Source organism: Mastigoproctus giganteus, chromosome 10 (genome assembly GCF_048544385.1).
Source record: "Mastigoproctus giganteus isolate SK-2022 chromosome 10, ASM4854438v1, whole genome shotgun sequence".
Classification (NCBI taxonomy): domain Eukaryota; kingdom Metazoa; phylum Arthropoda; class Arachnida; order Uropygi; family Thelyphonidae; genus Mastigoproctus; species Mastigoproctus giganteus.
In genome coordinates this window covers 20,795,406-20,818,835 of record NC_143584.1, presented here as the reverse complement: position 1 = coordinate 20,818,835, position 23,430 = coordinate 20,795,406, and the positions used below count along the sequence as shown (strand labels likewise).

Sequence of the window (23,430 nt, the reverse complement as noted above, 5' to 3'; positions counted from 1 at the left end):
TAATATCCCCAAAACCTGTCATAAACTCCAAGACTCTATTCAAATGAGGGCAGGTGGTCAATTAATGTTCCCTTATAAACTCATGCCCTATCACACAAACATTCAGCTTATGCTGTACCTTTTTCTACTCCAGGGGCACACCTGGAGAGTATGGGATTGGTACACCCAGGGGTCCTGAGCTGGATATCATCATTCTTCTCTTTCTTGGTGATCCCCTTTTACCTCTCTCTCTCTCTCTCTCTCTCTCTTAGGGTAACTCAGGAATTTTTTTTTTTTTTTGTGGCTGGTGCAGCATAAGCCTCAGGCTTCCTTGCACCATATAGCTAATAATAATAATATTTTCATGAGCATTATTCTTCTGAATTATCTGTAATTCCACCTCATTCTTCCAAACTAGTCTGAAAACAGGGGCTCACATCTGACTTGGCACACCTAGGGTCCTGATATCATCATTCTTCTCTTTCTTGGTGATTCCCTTCTACTTTTGACTCTCTCTCTCTCTCAGGGTAAATCGGGGAATTTTTTTTTTTTTTTTGGCCGGTGCAGCATAAGCCCAGGCTTCCCTGCACCATGTAGCTAATAATAATAATAATTTGCCTCATCTAGTCAACACCCATTCATAGTTAAATCTTAACTAACACATAGTATTGGAGCACTAGAAGTTCCAATATCTTTCATATTTGGAATTACCATAAAAAAAAAGTTAACCAAGATAATTTGTAATTTACTGCTTGTGTGCTCAATTACTAGCTTAACATCAGTAGAAAACAAAACTTTATTTCTGGTAATTGTAATTTGTTGCAAAAAGAAAGTAAAAGTGCTGTTTAGTTTTCATTTTTGGGAAAGAAATCTGCCCCAAATGCATGGTGATAATTTTGACACCTATCTGTTTTTTAATACTGGGCACAGGAAAGGACTTTCAATGTCTGTAAGGTATCATGATCAGTCACATATTGGTAAGTGACCACTGACCACAAAACTGCCAACCTTTGACTTTTGAAAGGCTGCAGATAATCATAAGCAGGAGAAATACAGGAAATTTTGGACAGAAAAAGAGCTCTTCACAAAAAAAAAAAAAGAAGAAGAAAAAAAAAGGATTATTTGGGAAAAGGAGTTTTATATAGTTTTTTATAGTTCACACTGCACTAGAAATTAAATTTCAGTGTCAATGTATATATTTTATACTAAAATAGCCATAGGATTGTTTATTAGTACAGTATGCTTTCAAACATTAGCTTAATTAGGATTTTTCTGTCTGTGGATTTCTGTTTGGATTGTCTGTTAGACATCAACTGAATGTGCTGCCTCAAGAAAAATACTGTTGCAAACTTTTCCCTCTTCAAAAATCTTATAATAAAAATGGCACTGCTATTCAGACTTGACAGTCAAGAGCATTTCAAAAATTCACCAGAAAGAGAGAACTGATACTGCAAAATATCTATTTCGAATGATATCTAGAAGTACAAGAAACATTTTTTTTTTTGGTAAAATAAATTTGTTTTGATCTGGCTCAAAAAATATGTTCTCTGAATAATGCGCTGAAACATACTGGTTCTCCAAATATCAAATACAGCCACTCCCCGATTAACGTAAGGATTGCGTTCCGTGGAACTCTATGTAAGTCAAAATTTCCCCCATGCTTGTGCAGCACTCACAACTGTGCTCACTGAATTGACTGAATCAAAAAAGAAATGTTCAACAAACATGTGAATAGAATTATTTATTCAATTTTTTATCTCATGCGCAGGAAAAATTACAAAAGCGTGCAATTTAAAAAATTTTCAAAATTATAAAATTACAAAAAAGAGAGGAGATAGGCATAACGTCAGTAAGTTTTACCTCTCGAGCATTGTTGTCAGAATCGACGTCTTCAGCTGATAAGTAGGGTAAGATTTAGAAGGGGTCAGCCACTCAACATGACAAAAGAACATATTAATGGATGACTGGACGATAGCTTTTTTCTTTTCATCGTAGATTTTTTTGTAGCAAGCAAGCATATCATTCACCCCTCTGTTAACTTTTAAGAATCGATTGCTGTCAGGATATATCTTCTCAAACCTCGCCAAATATGAATTAACTCGTAGTCGGCAGTAAACATGTTAAACAACTTTTAGTAATTTCCACCCAGGCCTTATTAATGTTTACGATGGCGTGGTAAATATTGTAAGATTTCCAAGTCTCTTAATGTAAAATTTTTCTCACCGTCTACTGCACACAATGCCTGAGCAATGTTGTGCGTAAATAGTATGCTTTTAAATCTGAAATAACACCATGATCCATAGGTTGGATTAGCGAAGTTGTAATTTTGTTATTTGGTTTTTAGGAGCATTAGCAACTAAGGCCATATTGCTCGGGGGATATGCGGTGGTCATTCCTTGACCTTTCCACATCCTCCATATTTAGTGGTCGTGGGCTCGAACCCCGGTCTAATCAAGAAGCGTGTGCTATGCACTGCTGCTCCTGTCCACCTGGCTAAGGAGGCACCTAGCGAAGTTGTGTTTGGAGGTAGAAATATGACTCTCACATTCAAATTGAAATCATTTAGATGTGTATGATGTCCAGGAGCATTATCTAATAGAAGCAAAATCTTGAAGGGAACGTCGCTGTCTTTACAATATTTTTCAACCTCAGGAATGAAGCAGCATTTAAACCAATCCTCAAAGAGAGATATTGTTATCCATGCTCTCTGGTTCAATCGGAAATGCACGGGTAGGGTGGTTTTATTGATGCCCTTAAATGCACAAGGATGGTACACAAGCAGTGGTATTAATCTGTGATCTCCTGCTTCATTAGCCCCACACATGGCCCTTATCTTTTGAAGCCTTGAAACCTGGCACTGTCTTTTCCTCTTTGGTAATGTATGTTCAATTTTTTTCCAATACAGAGCAGTCTCGTCAATGTTAAAAATTTGCTGCTTTGAATAGCCGCCTTCAACAATAATTTTTCCCAAAAATCACAAAATTTCTCTGCAGCTGCAGAATTGGTAATGGCGACTTCCTGCATACTTTAATGTTTTGGAAATCAGTGCAATGCTTGAACCTATTAAACCACCCATTGCTTGCCACGAACTTGGCATGGGGTTCACCGTACTTATCCTTAATATCTTCATAAATACTTCTTGCTTTTGCTTGAATGGCCATTGGATTCAGGGGCACTTACTTCTGAATCTGATTTTGCATCCATATTATTAATCTTTGATATAGCACCTGAACGCTGTTTTGTGATCACTGTTGATCTTAAGCATGTTGATCCTTTGACATGTTCTTTTATACGTGCACTGTCCTTTAAAATAGTATTCACTGTTGAAGCAGCAAGACCTAATTCCCTTGCAACAGATGACAAACTTTGTCCTGCTTTGTACTTCTTATCTTCATTTTCATCTTCATTTCAAAATCAATTTTGTTCCGTTTCCTAGCACTGCCAGCACTTGCACTTTCCATTGGTCCCTTTCCCTTCATCATTGTAATACATAAATAGGAATGAAGAGAAGTTTCTGAAAATTGTGCTTTATATGATTGAAGATTTCAGTGAAGGGGACACATTTCACCATAATACCATAACATAAAAACCCAAACAATTCCAGTTATCGGGATTATCGCAAATGCAATAAGATCGAGTTTACTACCCACTTATAATAGATTGCACTAACAGAAAAGCCCAATAAACCAGAAAGTGCAAATTGTTTTTATTGCTTTATGGTAGTTACCCCCCCAGAAATGTGTTTTAGAAAAATATCACAAAGGCATTCAAAAATCGATTCTTATAACGGAACATATGATAACAATGAAAGTGCAGTGCAATTTCCATTAAAAAAAATGACCTTTTAGAGAGATGCTTAAGTTATACAGCGAATATTTCAACTTCCGAGGTCTTGGAACAAATTACCAAAAAAAAAAAAAAAAAAAAAATGGTTATTGGGTTCACATTACGATATTTTCACGATACCTCCATTTATTCCAATGGGATGCAAAATATGTTTCCATATTTTTTTTTCAGTTTGCACCTGCCGCAAAAACTTACATAAAGTCGAATTTGCATAAGTCGAGTATTACGTAAGTCGGGGAGTTCCTGTATTAAGTTAACACTTCTAAAAACTCAGTTGGGCAACTTGCTATCTATGAATTCTGTTTGAAGCCAGCAGACTATAGTCTGCTGGCTTCAAACAGAGCTAAACCAAAGTGTTTCCTGACAGCAGTTGATAGCTATCAAATGCCATCAGGAAACTCTTTAACATTAGGAATTCATGACAGAAAGTCAGCTGACAGAAAGGCTGCCAAACTAAATCCATAATTTATCAAATTTATTCATAAAGTCAGAGAGCTTCTACAATGAGAGTATTAAATATTTGAAGTTGTAATGCTATATCAGATTATATTATCACACAAATAGCCTCAATGGAACAATGTTTGTGGAACTACACAAACACTTTCCCCCTCCCCCTTTTTTTTTTAAACCACATATATGAAACAGATTACTGCAGTTTACCACATCATGTTTTGATATTCATTACATACTATCTCAGCATTTGTTTCCCATTGTTTTTGTGATTTTTATCAACAAGGAAGGCTGGTTTTACTAACTGAGAAGGGCAATGTTTTGGCTTCTATTTCTAAACTCTATCAGCAATGTGAGAAGGCTGGCTTTACTAACAGAGGAGACAATGTTTTGGCTTTATTTCTAAACTCTATCATCAGTGTGAGTTAGATAAGTTGAAAACCTGTAATATTGTTTCTTTCAAAATAATTATTTAATGATATTAATTTCTGATAAACTTTTAAGTTCTTTTATTAATCTTTGGTGCATTCTAAATTAAGAGAGGGTGTAATGTATCCTAGGCTGTAATGTATGCATTGCATTGGAAATGAAAATCTGCAAAATAAAGTTTGCTTTTTTTATATAGTTTACTGAACAATAACAGCAAACTATTCTCAGGTGTTTATCATGGCCATATTCATTAATGAAAATAAAAGCAATTCACAGAATTTCTTAAAAGTTCTGATTTTAATGTAGTTTTACTATTTTTGTGTAGAGAAAAACACAGAAAAAAACTGTTTTTTCAAAAAAATAGAGAAACTCTATGGCACCAATTATATAACAATGGTGATAAGGAGGAATCAAGTCAAAGCGATCCATTATAAACACAGAGAGTTAGCAGCTATATGGTTAGATGACATCACATGCTCTCTCCTTGTCCTTGCAATTGTCTCCTTGTCCTATCCATATGCAAGGTACTGCATATGAGTAGCAGTAATTCCAGAATAACATACTCACTGTGTTGCGTCACTTTCGGGATAGTGGAGAACAAAAAAAAATGGGATAATTGTGCAGTCAGGCAAAGTTCTCTAAACAGTGCAGATGGGCTTCTAGGGCAGCCTGTGGAGTTTTGTCAGTGATATATATACAGGAATTTTGTCAGCAGGGATAAGGAGGTGATTATCCTATTGTACAAGGCAATGGTTAGGCCACAGCTTGAGTACTGAATACAGGTCTGGAAGACTCATTTTAGGATACAGATCTGTTGGAATGGGCTCAGAAAAGAGCAACAAGATTTGTGAGGGATATTTCCTGGATTTTCTTACCAAGAATGACTTCAGTTCTGAAAACTAGTGTCTAGAAACTAGGCACCTGCTAGATCTCAGTGAGGTAGATATGCCCCCCCCTCCGACATATACAAGTAGCGTGTATGCGGGAGGGGGGCCATTGTTGAGGCCATGTTATGTCAAAGAGCTAGGTATATTCCTGCCATGTGCATACCATATCCAAAAATTTCATTATTTCATACATGTCCTCCCCACCTTTTCTTATTACTAAATAATCACGAATAGTCAAACCAATAGAATAAACTTACCTGCAAAAAGATATAAACCTCCCAAATACTTCCTCATTCATTTCACCAATATATATGGGGTCTCAGTTCAAATCTCAATGATGTCCATTTCCTGACAAAATCTCAATACAGGAACTCCTTGATTTATGTAAGAGTTGCGTTCCGCAGAACATTACGCAAATCAGAATTTCCCCCCTGCTTGTGCAGCACTTACAACTGTGCTCGCTGAATTGATTGAATCAAAAAAGAAATGTTCGTCAAACATGTAAATAGAATTATTTATTGTATTTATTCAATTTTTTATCTCATGTGCAGGAAAAATTACAAAAGCATGCAATTTAAAAAAATTTCAAAATTATAAAATTACGAAAAAAGAGAGAATGCAGGCATAATGACAGTAAGTTTTGCCTCTTGAGATATTGTTGCCAGAATCGACATCTTCAGCTGATAAGTACGCCACTGCTGAGGTTGAGGGCTGTGGAGATTTAGAAGGGATGGGCCAATCAACCTTACGAAAGAATATATTACTGGATGACTGGACAGTGGCTTTTTTCTTTTCATTGTAGATTTCTTTGTAGCAAGTATGTACAAATGTATATCATTCACCCCTCTTAACTTTTAAGGATCGTTCACTGTCAGGATCCATCTTCTCAAACCTCGCCATTGCCGATGCAATTTCACAAAATGCCTTTGCCATCTCTGGTGATGAAAAGTCTCGGCTCCTCATTTGGTTTATCCCCAGGGGCTCACATCTGGTGAGTATGGGCATGGCACACCCAGGGTCCAGAGCTGGATTCCTTTTTACTTCTGACTCTCTCTCTCTCTTATCTCTCTGGGTAATTCAGAAATTTTTTTTTGGCTGGTGCAGCATAAGCCTCAGGCTTCCTTGCACCATATGGCTAATAATAATAATAATAATAATCTTGAGCTTCGTCAGCATTTTCTTCTTTCACTATCGCTGCCTGCAAGTCAATAAATTCTTCGTTAAATAATCCTTCTCTTCTTCCTCTATTAACTCCTCCACATCTTTGGCATCAACCTCCAACTGAAGTAGCTCTACAACCTTTACAACCTTATCTGTAAACTCTTCGTATGATTCGCCTTTTTCAAACCCTTCGAAGCCTTTTACATGCCGTAGGCATATTTTCTTCCACGCGCCATTTAAACAACCTTTAGTAATTTCCTCCCAGGCCTTATTAATGTTTAAGATGGCTTGGTAAATATCGTAAGATTTCCAAAAGTCTCTTAACGTAAAATTTTTCTCATCATCTACTGCAGACAATGCCTGAGCAAATGTTGTGCGTAAATAGTATGCTTTTAAATTTGAAATAACGCCCTGATCCCTAGATTGGACGAGTAAAGTCGTGTTTGATGGTATAAATATAACTCTCACATTCGAATTGAAATCATCTAGATGCGTAGGATGTCTAGGAGCATTATCTAATAGAAGCAAAATCTTGAAAGGAACGCCATTGTCTTTACAATATTTTTCAACCTCGGGAATGAAGCAGCATTTAAACCAATCCTCAAAGAGAGATACTGTTAGCCATGCTCTCTGGTTCGATTGGAAATGCACGGGCAGGGTGGCTTTATTGATGCCCTAAAATGCACAAGGATTTCCAGAATGGTACACAAGCAGTGGTTTTAATCTGTAATCTCCTGCTGCATTAGCCCCAAGCAAGAGTGTGGTCCTATCTTTCGAAGTCTTGAAATCTGGCATTGTCTTTTCCTCTCTGGCAATGTATGTTCAATCCGGTGCAATCTGCAGCGCCTGGAGACTAGGCACCTGCGAGGTGATCTGATTGAAGTGTATAAGGCCTTGAATGGGCTGAGCACGCTGAATTCTGATGGGATTCTTCCACTTGTTCAGATTATGAGCCTAAGGGGGCATAAATTGAAATCGAGGAAGTAGAGATGTAGAACAGATGTGCAGAAATTTGCTTTTAGCCAGCGGGTGGTTAATTTCTGGAACAAACTTCCACCTGTCATTGTGGAAGTTGATAGGTTAAATAAATTTAAGGAGGAACTGGACAGACATTTGGAGGGAATGGTGTGGTTTTTTTTTTTTTGGCTGATGCTGCATAAGCTCATACATTTGCTTTCTTGCATCACATGCCACTACTACTACTACCTTTTAGAAAATAGCTTAGTAATATAGTAAAATTTTCAACTTCCAAAGACTTGGAACGAATTACAAAAAAAAAAAAAGAAAAAAAAGAACAATGTGTTATTGGGTTCACATTACAATACCTCCATTTATTGCTAAGGGATGCAAAATACATTTCCATGATTTTTTTAAGTTTGCACTGTCCGGCAAAAACTTACATAAAGTCGAATTTCCATAAGTCGAGTATTATGTAAGTCAGGGAGTTCCTGTAATCGGTTGATTCAACCACTGCTCATCTCAGTTGTCCTAATTATTTTCTATATGATTCCTTATGCTTTAAAGGTGGTACCTGTGCATATGTTCATTTTGATATTCCCTGTTAGAGGCTTAGCAATTTGGAATATCCTCTTTTCAATCTTCTCTGGCTTAAATCTCTATCCTATTTCTGTTAAATTCATCTGTCTCCTCCATCGTTCTCCCAAATCCACTAATCATTTGGAACTCTTTGAAACTTGACCTCCAATCTAACTTTCCTAACAGTGAGGTAATTTTCTTTGTTGATTTTAATGTTCACAACTCCAGCTGTTTTCCGAATAGATGACACAGGTAAACAATGCCACCAGGCCCCAGAAACAATTAAGCACATCACTGTGGGATGCAGAATGATCACCCAGATAGAGTACACTCATATATATATGACCAGGTCACGAGGATAATACATCAGAAGCTAGTGTAAAAATACTAGTTGGCTGATCAAAGTAAGTATACCATATTACAAGCACGGTAATATGGCCATACTAGAGATCTCTAGTATATCATACTAGAGACCCCAGGCCATACTAGAGATCTCTAGTATATCATACTAGAGACCCCAGGCCATACTAGAGATCTCTGGCTCACAAACTACTCTGGGACCATCCCATAATAATGGACAAGATGTCTCGCACAACAGACCATACATAATACTCATCAATGAGAAGCAAATAGCTGCATATTTGTGCTATCAGGGGAAAAGATTGGGAAGTACATAGACATAAGAGAGGAAGTCAAAGAAATATGGCATATGGAACAAGTAATGACCAACCTGATCAATGCATCAACCATCAGCATGGTGCCAAAGAGCTTCCATCCTGTTCCTAGCAGCAACAGGCCTCCCAGAGAATACTCAAGTGGAACTCCAAAAAGCTGCAATCCTGAACACTTGTAGAATAGTCAAACAGTTCTTGACCAACAGTAATAATAATTACAGTAATCACATTCAACCAACCACCCCACGCACTTAATATTAGTACCCATCACAAGGTGAAAAAACCATAAGGAGAAAAAGTCATTAAAATAATCCCAAGGTGAGTAGTAATCCCAAGATAATATCAATTGTGAGACCCCATAGACCAGTGTGGCCTTTACATATAAGACTATCATGAAAAAACATGTAACATCGTGAAATTAGCAGATGAAATGATCATAGTGACAGTGATAATATACTATCACTATGTTGCTTTTTGTACAGTTTTTTTGGTTAAACATGGAATCACTGAAGTCCAGCAACTCCTGTATTCAAGTGATATAGGAGTAGACTTTTTTGTTTCCTAGACTGAAAAAAACCTGAAACGACACTGACTTTACAATATACAAACAATAAAAAGTAATAGAATAGCTCGGCATTAAGCAAATTTCAAGATCAGCTTTCCAGAAGTGCTTCCAAGGTGGGAAAATCACTGGGTTAAATGAGTCACATCAGAAGGACACTGTATTGAAGGGGATTAAGCTGCTCACTTCATAAGTATGCTTTTTGTGACTATATCATATCACTCTGGATATTTCTGAGCAGATGTTGTATACTACATTTATTCAGCAGATGAAAGCAATAAATATTATATGACCCTTCTTTACTGCAATTTTAATCAGTTTGTATTTTTCCCATTTTTTATGAATATATCTGTAAATTGGATATTTTATACTATTAATATAGCACAAATATTCTTAATTTTACTATAATTATACAATCTTACTTCAGTATTATATTTTATAAAGAAAGCAAATCATTGAGGCATTTTAAATTCAGTCCGGATTGCACAGCCAATGCAACAGAAACATAGAGGATTAACTACTTCCCTTATTGCCAGCTAAACCTGTTCAAACAAACCATAACAGTCAAACATTGGGTGTCATGGTGTATAGGTAATGTAAATTTGTCAAAATAGCAATAAAGCATTTTGACCCATGTCAGAATATCTGTTTTTTTCCAGTTTAAAATTATATACATACAGAAGAGAATCAGATGCTTTGTGGTATATCTTTACTACTTCATCAGTGATTGCTGTCCTTTGTCATGGATGAGAAAATCCATGTGATGGTTGTTTTTTTTTTTTTTTTTTTTATGTAAACCCCAAACACGAGAGGTATCAGAACCTATAGTACTTAGTACCGTGCTTGGGTTGGAGCAGGCGTGGGCAACTTTTTTCGTCAGCGGGCCGAATGAAATTTTTGTATCATGACGCGGGCCGAATGAAATTTTCGCATCATGATGCGGGCCGGAATAGATTGAACGATTTAATAAAAAAAATCAGAATCTAAAAAATATTATATTACTTGAATTACCAAATTATTAATGTATTTTTAAAAAAAATATCTGAATGTCCAATTATCATTGAAAATGCGGCATTCGGCATCAATTTTTCTTTTTTTTTTAATTGGCTCATTTTATGGGCTATAAATTATATGAAATTAAAAATTGTAATAATTAGAAAAGGCATAAAACATAAAATATCTCGCACCAATATTATTTTTTTCAATAAGAAGTCAAACCCAAAGGAACTTCGTTCGATCGATGCTACAATAATAATTAGGAAATAACTCTTTGACGCTGCGTAGAATCACTTGGTTACTGTTGTACTGGCCGCGATTCCCGATTGAACCGAATTAAGCAGAACGTTTACGGCGATGTAGTCAGGTATGGATTTTCTATATTTATGCATTTACCGCGGGGGCCGGATTCAACATCGTCGCGGGCCGGATGTGGCCCGCGGGCCGGCTGTTTCCCACCCCTGGGTTGGAGGTTGAGAAGACGAAAGAAGATATTTGTTGACATTGGACTTGAACTTCTGTAGACTGTAATTATCAGGAAAGACGTATGAAGGAAGGAAGGTTGTTCCAGAAAACGGCAGTTCAATGAATAAACGAGGAAGATGAAAAGTTGGTTCTGTGAGTTTGAAGTTGGACAGTAAATGGATGTTGGCTGGAGGCTGCACTGGGTTCGGACTGTTTTGAAAGAGAGAACGGGAATTATAGAAGCCAATTCAGAAGAACAGTGCCCATGGAAGTATCTGTAGAAGAGGCATGCAGCAGAAACAGTACGTCTATGAGACAGCGAGTGGAGAGAATCTGTTAGAGATGAATCATAAATTAACCTAACTGCCCTCTTCTGAATGGAATCAAGAAGCCTGAGAGAGGTTTTGGGGTCACCACCCTAGATGTGGGAACAATATTCCATGGCAGGGCGGATTTGCGATTTATACAGAGTGAGCAGCTGTTTGGAAGAAAAGTAACGCCAAGAGCGAAAGAGAAAACCAAGTTTTCTAGATGCAGAGGAAGCAATATTTATAATGTGCTTGTGCCAAGAGAGATTAGAAGTCAGGGTAATCCCAAAAAGAGATATATCATTTTGCCTAGAAATCAAAGTGTCACCAAAGATAAGAATAGGAGCAGAAGAATCCTTTTTGCGAGATTTAAGACAAGACTGAGTTTTAGAAGGGTTGAAATCAACTAAGTTGTCTTTGCCCCACTGGAGAATTACCTGAAGATCGGCATTTAAGGAATTGGTAGCAAATTTTCGAGAAGTTGAAGCTGATTGAGCAGAGCAAGGTTTCTCAAAATGGAAAGTGGAATGCAATGTGCAATCATCGGCAACACAATGGATAAGATTTCCAGGCAATGGAAGAAGGTCATTAATATACAAGAGGAAAAGAGTGGGGGAAAGAACTGAACCTTGGGGACACCGGCATTACTGGAGAAGTTAGAAGACAGAGAGCCATCTACCATCAACCTCAGTGAGCGATCAGAGAGAAAACTGGATAACCAATTACTAAAAACAGTTGGCAAACCATAAGATGGAAGCTTGTTTAGAAGACCTTTATGCCAAACACGACTGAAAGCCTTTGAGATGTCAAGAGCAACTACTTGTGTTTCACCAAACCTTTCCATTGAATTAGTCCATAAATGGGTAACATAAGCCAGAATATCACCAGTGGATCGACACTGACAGAATTCATACTGGCGATCGTTGATCAGACGGAAGGTTTCTAGGTAGTTTAAAAGTTGGCGGTTAATTGATTTCTCCATTACTTTAGAAAGAGCAGAAATAATTGCAATAGGATGATAATTGGATGGGAGGGATTGTTACCCTTTTTAGGAACTGGCTGGATATGAGCAAATTTCCAAGCAGAAGGAAAAACACCTTTGGAATAAGAAAGTGAAAAAAAGTGGCAAAGAATAGCAGTAAGTTCAGGAGCACAGGTTTTGAGAACAAGTGGAGAAATACCATTGGCACCTGGAGCTTTCTTAGCATCAAGATTCATCAAAATCCTTCTGACATCCTTTTGACGGAAGACCACAGGAGGCATTGAATGGAGCGTGTTGAGAATGGTGAGAGGTGTTTTACCAAGATCATTAATACATGAGTTGAAAGAGAAATGGGATGCTAGCAGGTCAGCTTTATCCTTGGCTGAAGTGACAACAGAACCATCTGGTTTGGACAGAGGTGGGAGCAGAGATGGGAAAAAGTTGCGGCCAATACCTTCAGCAAGAGACCAGAATGCTCGGTTACCATTAGGGTAAAAGCAAGTTTTCTACTCTTGGCTTATTAAAAATCTAGTTTGGACCGATTAATAACTGCTTTACAATTGTTGCGAGCTTTGGTGTAGGCAGAAAATGAAACTGAAGAATTAGAAACAAGCCAATTACGATATGCAACATTCTTCTCTTGAACAGCCTTAGCACATTTATTGGAAAACCAAGGTTTAGATAAAGGACAACATTTTAAAGTGAACTGTGGGATAAAGGATTCCATTCCTGCAAGAATAATTTCACTGACACGATTTGAGAAATGTTGACATCAGAAGTTTTGAAACAGTAATCCTACCAAGGAAAAGAAGAAAAAAAATTGCGGAGATAATCCCATTTTGCATTCTTGTAATGCCAAACAACATGAGGTTGGGAATAGCAATGAGATAAAGGCTCCATTGGAGAAGAAACAATCACCAAGTTGTGACCTGAAGTGCCTAAAGGACCTCTCACTTCGACCTTGCACTTAGAAGGGTTGTTTGTCAGAAAAAGATCAAGCGTGTTGACTGTATGTTTAGGATTGTCCGGTATTTTTTAGATAAATGAACAATCTGTGCAAGGTCATTAGTAATTGCAAAAGCCTCAGAATCTCGACCAGTCGGGTCGGTGTGACTAGAAAATGGAAGCCAGCTGGAATTGTGAACATTAAAATCACCAAGGAAAATTACCTCACTGTTAGAAAAGTTGGACTGGAGAAAGTCAAGTTGCAAAGAGAGGAAGTCAAAGAGCCCCAAGTGATTAGTGGAGTTGGGAGAACAGTAGAGACAACACATGAATTTAACAGAATGAGGTAGAGAGATTTTAAGCCAGAGGAGATTCCAAATTACCAAGTCTCTGACAAGGAATATCAGAACAGACATATGCACAAGTACCACCTTTGAGGCAAAAGGAATCATACAGTGAATAATTTGGGCAACTGAGATGAGCAGTAGTTGAATCAACCAATAACTGCGATTCTGTCATCAAAAGTACATGGGGTTTGGCAGACTGTAAGCGGAAATGGACATCATTGAGATTAGAACTGAGACCACGTATATTTGTGAAATGAACTAGGAAGTGTTTAGGAGGTTTAGATCTTTTTGCATATAAGTTTGTTCTATTAGTTTGACAATTCATGGTGTTTTCAATAGTAAGAAAAAATGGGGGGAAGGGACATGCTGTATGAAGTAATGAAATTTTTGGATATGGCGTACACATGGTAAGAATATACCCAGATCCTTGACATAACGTGGCCTCGACAATGCTCCCCGCATACACACTACCGGACTCCCTCCAGTCACTAACTGGCAGAGTAGAGGTAGCAGATTATACACTAGCTGATCCGGAAGCCTCCTAGAGAGTTACCAATAGGTTCGGTCCGGTGTACTAACTAGCGGCCGGCCTGAGAACACCATTTTAGAGCTGTACCCTTGAAATGTAAGGAATATTGGATCTTGTCACGATGTTCATCATAACCTCAAAAGTCATCAATCATACTGCATGGTGGAAGAGATGGGGAAGGTTGACCAGAACTTAGCTCTAGAGACTAAACATGGGTTCCACCACTTCAAGCCTCCAATAAGCAAAGTGGTGGTATTGCACCATGTGATGAGAGTCATCTACCACCTAGTACTGCCTGGTAACATAGAGGGACGGCATTCCTCCATGAGGTGTGGGCACCAACCCCTGCTTATGTTGGTTCACACCTGGGTGGTCACCCCCCATGTACTTGTGCATGGAGGTTATACCCAGGATTACTAACAGTCCCACCATCGTGAAGGTGCAAGCAGAGGATTTGGCTGTCACAGACCATCCGGACTTCATCGAATTTGGGTCCACTTGACTTGAGTGTCACCCAAATATCAGTTCCATCAGCGTTTTAGACTCCCAGGTAGCACGTACAGCTTGTCTGGCATATCTGAGAGAATGTCTGTGACAACCTCAAGGATCAGTTACTAGTGGTGAAGTAGCAACAACAATAATCACTAATAAGTGGTAAGAACATGTCATGAAATGTCAGATTCCCTTCAGTACGTAAATTCTGAATGGAAATAAACATATTCTAATTACTAGTATCAATTAATTGATATTAATAATGTTCCCCATATTACAGTTTCACATAAAATATGGGGAACCTATAGAACTCATACTGCAGAAACTACCCTCCCTCAAACTTCCCTATCCATTGATCCTAAAGCCATCCTTCCTTCCTAGTTCCAGTTTCTCTTCCATACCTTCCCCACCACAGACTTCAGTTTTAAAGATTATCCTCAAAAGAAACAGAATACTTGTTCTACAGTGTCCTACAACTTACTCCAGATGACCAAACTATTCCTAGAGGCTTTCCCTAAAAAAGACCACAGCACAACAATACACCAGAGCACTACTTGCCTATGCTACATCCAATAGCTCCAGGCCCCCAGGTCACATGTCCATAAGTAGACTCCAGTTACCCATTTATGCATTTCTGATGTCTTTCCTCTGTATATACTATGTAATCTAAAATTATTTTGATTTAATTACAGTTAATTTTCTATGTAACCATCACTTTACATCCAGCAAAGTGGCAATTCTTAGCATTTTTGACACTATGTGACAACTTTTAATTCAATAAATTTTATATGGACCACCAATATATTTTGCAGCTTTTGATTTTCAAAATAAAAGATATAATCTAAAGTTATTAATATAAAAGTATTCTTAGGATGGACCTAGACAGACATTGACCATGGAAACATGTCTGTTATAAAAAAATAAATAAAACTAGCCTTCTATTTAAAAAAAAGTATCAGTTTGTTGTTGATTTTTTGATCAGTACAGAGTCTACCTGTTAGTGTTTTTTGGGTGCCACAAGGGGTAGGTAGAAGAACACAAAGGAGAAGCTGAAACATTAGTTACTAAATCTACCTGTTTTATGCAGTGAAGTGTTCTATTAAGTATAGTGCTGTAAACAGTATCTTCTCTGAATAGAGTCACTGTTTTCCTAACATCCACCAGTCTGCAATGGGCATTTGATCTCATGCCTTATCCATGGGGGTAGGAGGGCATACATTCACTGCACTGCCACATTACATTTTATATTAAGATAAATTTATTAATATTAATTATATTATTCATGAACATTAATAAATATTGAGATGAATTATTTATTAATATTTTTGACCACCATAGCCTCTGCAACATTGGAAAAGACAACTAAACATGGTTGTCAGTAAAGAATCATGGGTTTTGTATACAATAAGATTCATGAAGCCTGATAAGGAAAATCAATCCCTCATATAAAACAGTAGTTAGGTTCCTATAAAATGTTATGTTGTGCGAAACAGTGTTATACAGGACTAAGAAAAAGTACAAAAAGGGGGTGTTACGTTCCAAAAGCTAACAAAAATACACCATTCTAGATTTCGTGTATCTTCTACTCTCTTTAAAAAATCAGTAATCTAGGTTTGTTTGCTTTTGCTTGATAAATCTTTGTGAATTTCATTGTATGAAATGAAGCATTTTTTGAAGCACCCTTTTGAACTTTGGGCTCCTTTCATTCAAGAATCTGCATTCAAAAAATAAGATTCTAATTGCTCGACTAACTTTATGCCTTCCCGTATGCTTTTTAGTGTAAAATTTGGAATTTTCTAGAATTTTCATCTGCACTATCATCCTCTGAATTGATTTGGTTTTACCTCCATTGCCATTTCCACCAAATCCACTTCGCCAGTCTCTTTTTCTACCACTAATTCTTGAACGTCTTCAGTAATCATATTTTTTTTATTTTTTTAGGAGCATAGGTGACTAAGGCCATGTTAATCTATGTATATTGTCAATAAAATTGCATGTGTCCTGAGGTCGATTTTCTGGCTTGCTGGATGAAAAACCCAAATTTCCGGGAGGAAAAAATCATGCTATCCTCGCCTCAGCCCAACTAACTCAGACACATTGTGAAAATGACCCATAAAAATTCCTCCCGTCATCAACAGCATTCGAACTCAGGTCTTTTCCACCCAGTGTGGAGTGGAGGGCAATTTTATCAACTGTGCTACCCATAATGGCTTCAGTAGTAGTCATATCATCAAAAACGTTCCCCTCCTACCAGTGTAGTAAGTTCTATTATTGCACTGATTCCCATTTCTGCCGCTTCAACCATATTTCCTGAATAAACTGACTCTGGCCATACATTTTTCCACATGCAAATGTTGACAGTTTTACTTCTTTCAGCAATAAAGCTACGATTCTGATACAGTCCACAATTAAGAAATGTTTCCATGCCGCCATTACTTCAATAGATACGGAATCAATGTCTTCCAAAATCCACTGTAACGATTTTCAGATGTATTGAGTTTTAAAGGTAGCTATAATGCCTTGATCTAATGGCTGAATGAAAGAAGTTGTATTAACGTAGTACAACTGTGGTGGTAGGAACAAATCTTCAATGTTTGGATGGCGTGGTGTGCTATCCAATAGTAATAAAAAAACTTTGAAATCTATATTTTTCCACAAGTTCAATAGCACAGAACATAACATGAGAATTTCTCAACAAAATAAAATACAGGGATATTTCAATGTTTTTTTTTTTTTTTTTTTTTTTACTAGTGAGTCAACAGCGGGGATTCAAAAATAGTGGAAATGTTGAAAAATTACGTCCAACATAATAGCAGGGTTTCCTCTGCACAAAAGCTCAAAAATACCGTTATGTGAGATTTACCAAAATTCTCTAACTGTGTTAGAGTGAAACCGTGTTATATAAGTACCATGTTGTGTGAGGATTGCCACAATTTATCAATCGTGTTGTAGAATTACTCTGTTATACTGTGTTTTACATCCCCCTTTATGTGTTGCCTGTACTGGCAAATGATGCAAGGAAGCAAGCTGATAGCGTATAAGCCAAGATAAAATAAAATAAAAATAAACAAAACAAAAACACTTCCAACTTCATGTCTATCTCCTCTAATAATTTGAAAAATTCTTCCTTAAATTTATTTAATGCATTCACTGTTTTCTTACATGTGGCATTGAATTTTAATCCGTTTGGAGGAGGAACCACCCTACTTTTAGAACTTTTTATTCCAATTTAACAGAAGTAAAAACCAGATATCTTGGTTAAACAGCCTTTACCAGAGACTGATTAATTGTCATAGTGAGAAGAAAACACAAAAAATGTCTGTGTCCTTTCCAATCCAGGTTGACTTCATCCTGTGGATTTTAATCCTGAGTAAAAAAGGTTGTCAGAAGACCCAGCAACAAAAGTGTTTAAACTATCCATTTCCACAACACCAGAGTTTGTTTCAACAATAAACTACCCTCTGGTTGAAAGGAAATTTCCACACATCTGTCCTGGAATCATCCTTCTTCAATTTAAATTTACATCCCCCTATGTGTGTTGTCTAAGCAAGTGAAAGGATTCAATCCATTCAAAGCCTTAAATACTTCAATCAGATCACCCTGCAAGTTTCCAGATGCTGTAATTTGAGGAATTGAAGTCTTTCTTAGTGGGAGTACCCTTTTGTTCCCCCCTTAGTAATTTCGTTGCTATTCTCTGTACCCAGTCTAACAGATTCACATCCTTCCTAAAATGAGGCTTCCAAACTTATATGCAGTACTCAAGATGGGGCCTTAACGTTGCTATATACAGCAGAATAATTTATTTCTTATCCCTTTTAGCAAATTCCTTTGTTTCACTGCTCAAAGAACTTAATGTCCAACTAAATGATGATAATGATGGTGGTAATAATATTAAATATGATATGTTATAGTAATCAAATCTCTTCTACATTTAAAAAATGCCAACTTACTTTTTCCTGGTAGGGTATGCAGCTGAAGTTCCAGATTTCAATTGAGAGTCAGATCTAAATTAATAAATAAATCATTAAACAAAATAAAAAGGCATGATGTAATATTAAATGAGATGATGTCACATATGTGAAATGTGATTTTTTTAAGATTAAAGACTATATTATTCTTGCAAGATGAGGAGAAAAAAAAGGCATTCTAACAGAATAAATGAAGATATTGCCTATTTGCCACAATGCTAAATTGAGATAAACAAGTAACTTTTTTAAGGGGCCAAATTATTGAATGGTTTTAGACTTTTATCTCATATTATTCATAACAAATAACTATAGAAGCACTATGATACAATTATATTTATGTATTTCTGCTTGATAATAATGAATTTGGTTCTATATTTAACAGTCTAAAAGACTTTTAAAGATATATATATACTCTCATTATTAAGTTACATTCATAAAAAGCCAATTACAGTAAACTCTTGATTTCATGGACCTCGATTTAACAGACTTCAGATTTAATGGGCAAAAAAAAAAAAAAAATTACTGAATCAGAATGTATTCTGAGTGTGCTAATTAAATAGAGGAAAATGAACTCATGAGTCATAAGCAGGTATTCCAGTCTGTTCATGGATAAGCTCACTATCATATCATTGTATTCATTTTGCCTTGTTTCTTTATTATAACCCCACAGTATCATCTTCACCCCTAAAGCAAACTCTAAAAAGCGAAAGCATGTGCATCTAAGTGTTATGCAGAAATTAAATCTGTTGGAAAAGTCAAGGCTCTGAGCTTCTTTGCCATATCTGTCAACAATACGGTGTGAAAACACAAACTATATCAGATATTGTAAAAAAAGAGAAGCTTAAATAATTACAGGCCATTCTACTATTCTTTATGCTCATACAGAAGAATGGATTCACAGAAGAACAAACTTTACCTTCATAAGTTGCACTGCACTGGTATTGCACTACTTCAAATAAACAATACCAATAAAAGGGGGTTGACCAGTAAAAAATGAATTATGAAAAAAAACACAATTCAAGTTGCATATGTAAATGCAATAGTTATCATAAACATGCAACAAGAACACTGCATAAATGCAGTGTTCTCCCCAGGACCTATTAAATGGGCACACCACCCGGTGAATTTAACTGACCACCCAGCTAAAATTTAAGCAATTCTCGTAGTACTGTATGGTACTGCTCACTGATCCCAATCAATATTAATTTGAACATACTATGCAATCAAGATCAATGCGACAGGAGTATAATGTTAAATTATATGCTCATTACGAGTTGCACTGGTATCGCACTACTTTCAAATACTAGAACACAGACAGGTTCTCACAAGCAGTATCTCTGGGGAAACCGTACACAATTTCAAAAACTGTACCAATTGAAAATACAGATGTATTTCAGAAGCTACACAAAATTAGATTTTTATCTTCAGTTATTGCAGATTCGTTACTTTTTAAAGGAACCTTATTGGCGCAGCGCTGACACAGCAGGATTAAGTTGTTTTCATTGATGTACAATGTTGATGGAAGTGCTTCAAGCGCTTGCGATATAACGCACATTAAAGTAGCAACCGCTACTAACCTCGAAGATGCAGGTGTGTAAGTGGTGTGTGCAACTGCGCTCAACTGGCTAGATAAAATGCCAGGTGAACGCATTGGGAATACTATTCCAGACTCTGAAGGTTCACCAGTATCTCAACTTTGATTTCTTAGTTCTGACTAAATAGCTTTTCCAGGCACCAGCATACCCGTCATGGTAAATTATCTTCTACTGACTACATACCAACCAACAGTCAAAAAGGTAAATACAAAGCTTGATTTTTATTGTTTAAATTTATTTCAGTGTATGTTTAAACTGTCAATTATGATGGGTACAAATGGTTTCAAAAAAATAAAAACTTTCGATTATTAGTCCTTAAAATCGAGGGTTTCCTGTATGTTGGAACCAGGAGCCAAAAACTGTCTCAACTTCGTTATGAAAATGCTTACCGTACTACGCATAACTTCCACAGCTGCTTACAGTAGGCTAGACAATGAATTGCTGAATAGTTTCTCTGGTAAAAATTTATTCTGTGAACTCTAAGATTACACATTCTGCCAAAATCTTTCCTTCGTATCAATTAAACTACAAATTAACATTACAGTAAGAACATAACCACATGTTAGAGCGTCAGAGAAAATACTGTAAATATCTCCCCCTAGTGGAGGAGCGATCAGTGCTAGTTGCGTTTATTTCAAAATAACAGAAACTTAATTCCGTTATTAGCTATTGATCAGGATTCCATACATTATTATTATTATTATTATTATTATTATTATTATTATTATTCCCTGATTTGGGTTTCCACCTAGTGACGGGTATTGCCACCAAGTACACAGGGTGGTTGTTGTTATGTCTGGTGTTACTGTTAGTTGAGGAACTCTCTGACTGTCCTACAGGTGTTCAGAATTGCGACTTTCTGGAGTTCCTTGTAGGTGTCCTCTGGGAGACCTATTGCTGCTAGACTGCTATGGAGGGTCTTTGACACTGTACCGATGGTCGACACGATGATCAGGATGGTCGTTACTTCTTGCGTATGCCAAATCTCCTTGACCTCGTGTCTCAGGTTCATGTACTTCCTAATTTTTTCCTCATGGGTTTTCTGGACTTTGCTAGTGTTGGGCACCGCTATATCAATCAGGTAGGTAGCCTTTTCCACCTTGTCCGCAAGGGTTATGTTCGTTCTGTTGTGCGGGAGGGTTTTATCCGTTATTATTGCGCAGTCCCAGTACAGCTTGTGGGTTGGAGACTCTGGTACTGCATGGGATTCATACTTGTAGTATGGTACACTTTCTTTGGTCAACCAGTATTTCCTCGATAGCTTCTGATGTATTTTACTTGCTACGTAATCGTGTCAACGAGCGTACTCAGTCTGGGTGATCACCTTGCATCCAGCTGTGATGTGTTGGATCGTTTCTGAAGCCTGATGGCATCGTCGACATTCCGAGTTCCTTTGCGATGTATTTTCTATAGTTTCTGGTGTTGATTACCTAGTCTTGGATGGCCAGCATGAATCCTTCAGTCTCGAGCGTCCCGCTTGTGAGCCCTGCATTGGAAGCAATGTTATCGATGTGATCTTGATGGAGGTATTGTGGTGTCTGCCATGGAGTGTTTTCTTTGCCCATCGTTCTAGCTTCGTTTCTTGTGCCCTCTGGGGGAGAGGACTCCTCGCTTAGGATTTCTTCTTCCAATCGTCTTCTATTCTGGATACCATGACTTCGACTACTCTGGGTTGTATTTCTTCTTGCTCTTCCTCCTCTGGTTCCTTTGTTCTTTGTAGTTGATCGCTCACATCCCGCTTGATTTTTTCCAAGATGGCAGGAGTTATTAGGTTCTTTGTGATGATGGTTTTTATTTGGTCCGCTAATCGCTGTTCAGTGAACTGAATATCCAGGAATCGTTCCAACCACTTGGTATGTAGTCGCGACCTGTACATTGTCATGTCGTTCTCTAGCCTGGTTATTTCATAGCATGCTCGTATGATGTACGTATTCATTTCAATGTTCCACTTCATGCGTTGGGGGCTTCTTCCTTCCTGGGTGGTCACTAGCGCAGTTGTACAGGAAGCACTTCCAGTTGATGGGGCTGGATGGTCTTGCCCTTCTCTTGTGATAGCCTTGAGAGACTGTTTCCCAATGATGATAGAACTCTTGATTCTGCCTACCACTCTGGAGTTAGGAAAGAAAATGAGCAATATGATTCTCCCATTTCTACTACTTTATTTACTATGGAAGAGCTTAAAAACGCAGTTTCTTCTATAAGTAATAACAAATGCCCAGGAACTGATCTACTGGACATCATTTTCATAAAAAGATTCTTCTCCATTAGACCAAACCATCTTTTGTGACTCTTCAACAAATGTCTTGTAGTTGGGAATTTCCCTGTTATTTGGAAGTCTGCTCTCATTAGAATAATCTCAAAACCAGGTAAACCACCAAGTTATCCTAAATAATACAGGCCTATTGCTTTATTGTCCCATTAGGCAAGTTACTAGAAAAGCTCATGGCATACAGATAATAATCAACTTCTTTTGGAAAGTAATCTATCTTCCTCTCTTCAGTATGGATTTAAGCGTGGTTGTAGTTGTGAAGATGCGCTTTTTGAATTGAAAAATGTAATTGATAGCTCTATTTACAAATATGCACTGGCAGTTTTTATTTATTTTGAAGGCGCCTTCGACAATGTTTGGTTGCAGAGTGTCTTATGGCGCCTTACAATCGCATGTTGTTCTAGACATCTCTTCCTTTTGTTCAAAAGTTACTTTGCTGAATGTACTCTCTACAACGAAACCAAACATCAGTCGGTATCCAAAGCTGTTTCTCGAGGGTGTCCCCAGGGTTCCATTCTTGGCCCTCTTGTTTGGAACCTCGTCCTTGATGATTGGCTGTCTTCTCCCTCCAACACGGCCGACGTGCAAATGATTGCCTTTACCGACGATCTCTCCATCTTAGTACATGGTAACTCCAAGTCCCAATTGGAACAACGGGCTAACTCTGTACTCGATAACTTGCTGGATTGGACTTTAAAAAATAAATTAAGAGTGTCACCATCTAAAACCAAGATGATGATATTTCACGGAAAACTAGACCATAATAGACCTCCGGTTGTCAAGTTTAATAGAGTATGCCTGCCACTTGTTACCACTCATAAGCATCTTGGTATTACTTTTTGATGAAAAATTGTCATTCTTACCACACATCCAGAATATTTCCAAAAAAAGTGAACACTTTTACGGCCTTGTTATTCAAAATCTCTCGGCAGGACTGGGGTTTAAAAAAGGGAACCCTCAGAATCGTTACGTATGCAGCCAGCATATGGTTTCACAGAACCAAACTCATT

The 23,430-nt window shown here is 37.4% G+C and overlaps 1 long non-coding RNA gene across 1 annotated transcript in view; it reads right to left on the bottom strand.

Annotated features, from left to right (window-relative positions):
• Positions 1-18,585, bottom strand: part of LOC150078839 (uncharacterized) — a 31,892-nt gene extending 13,307 nt beyond the window's left edge. Inside the window, exon 1 of the long non-coding RNA XR_016547535.1 lies at positions 18,539-18,585. This is a non-coding gene — a long non-coding RNA (uncharacterized LOC150078839). The remainder of the gene's footprint in view (positions 1-18,538) is intronic.
• Positions 18,586-23,430: the final 4,845 nt, after the last annotated feature.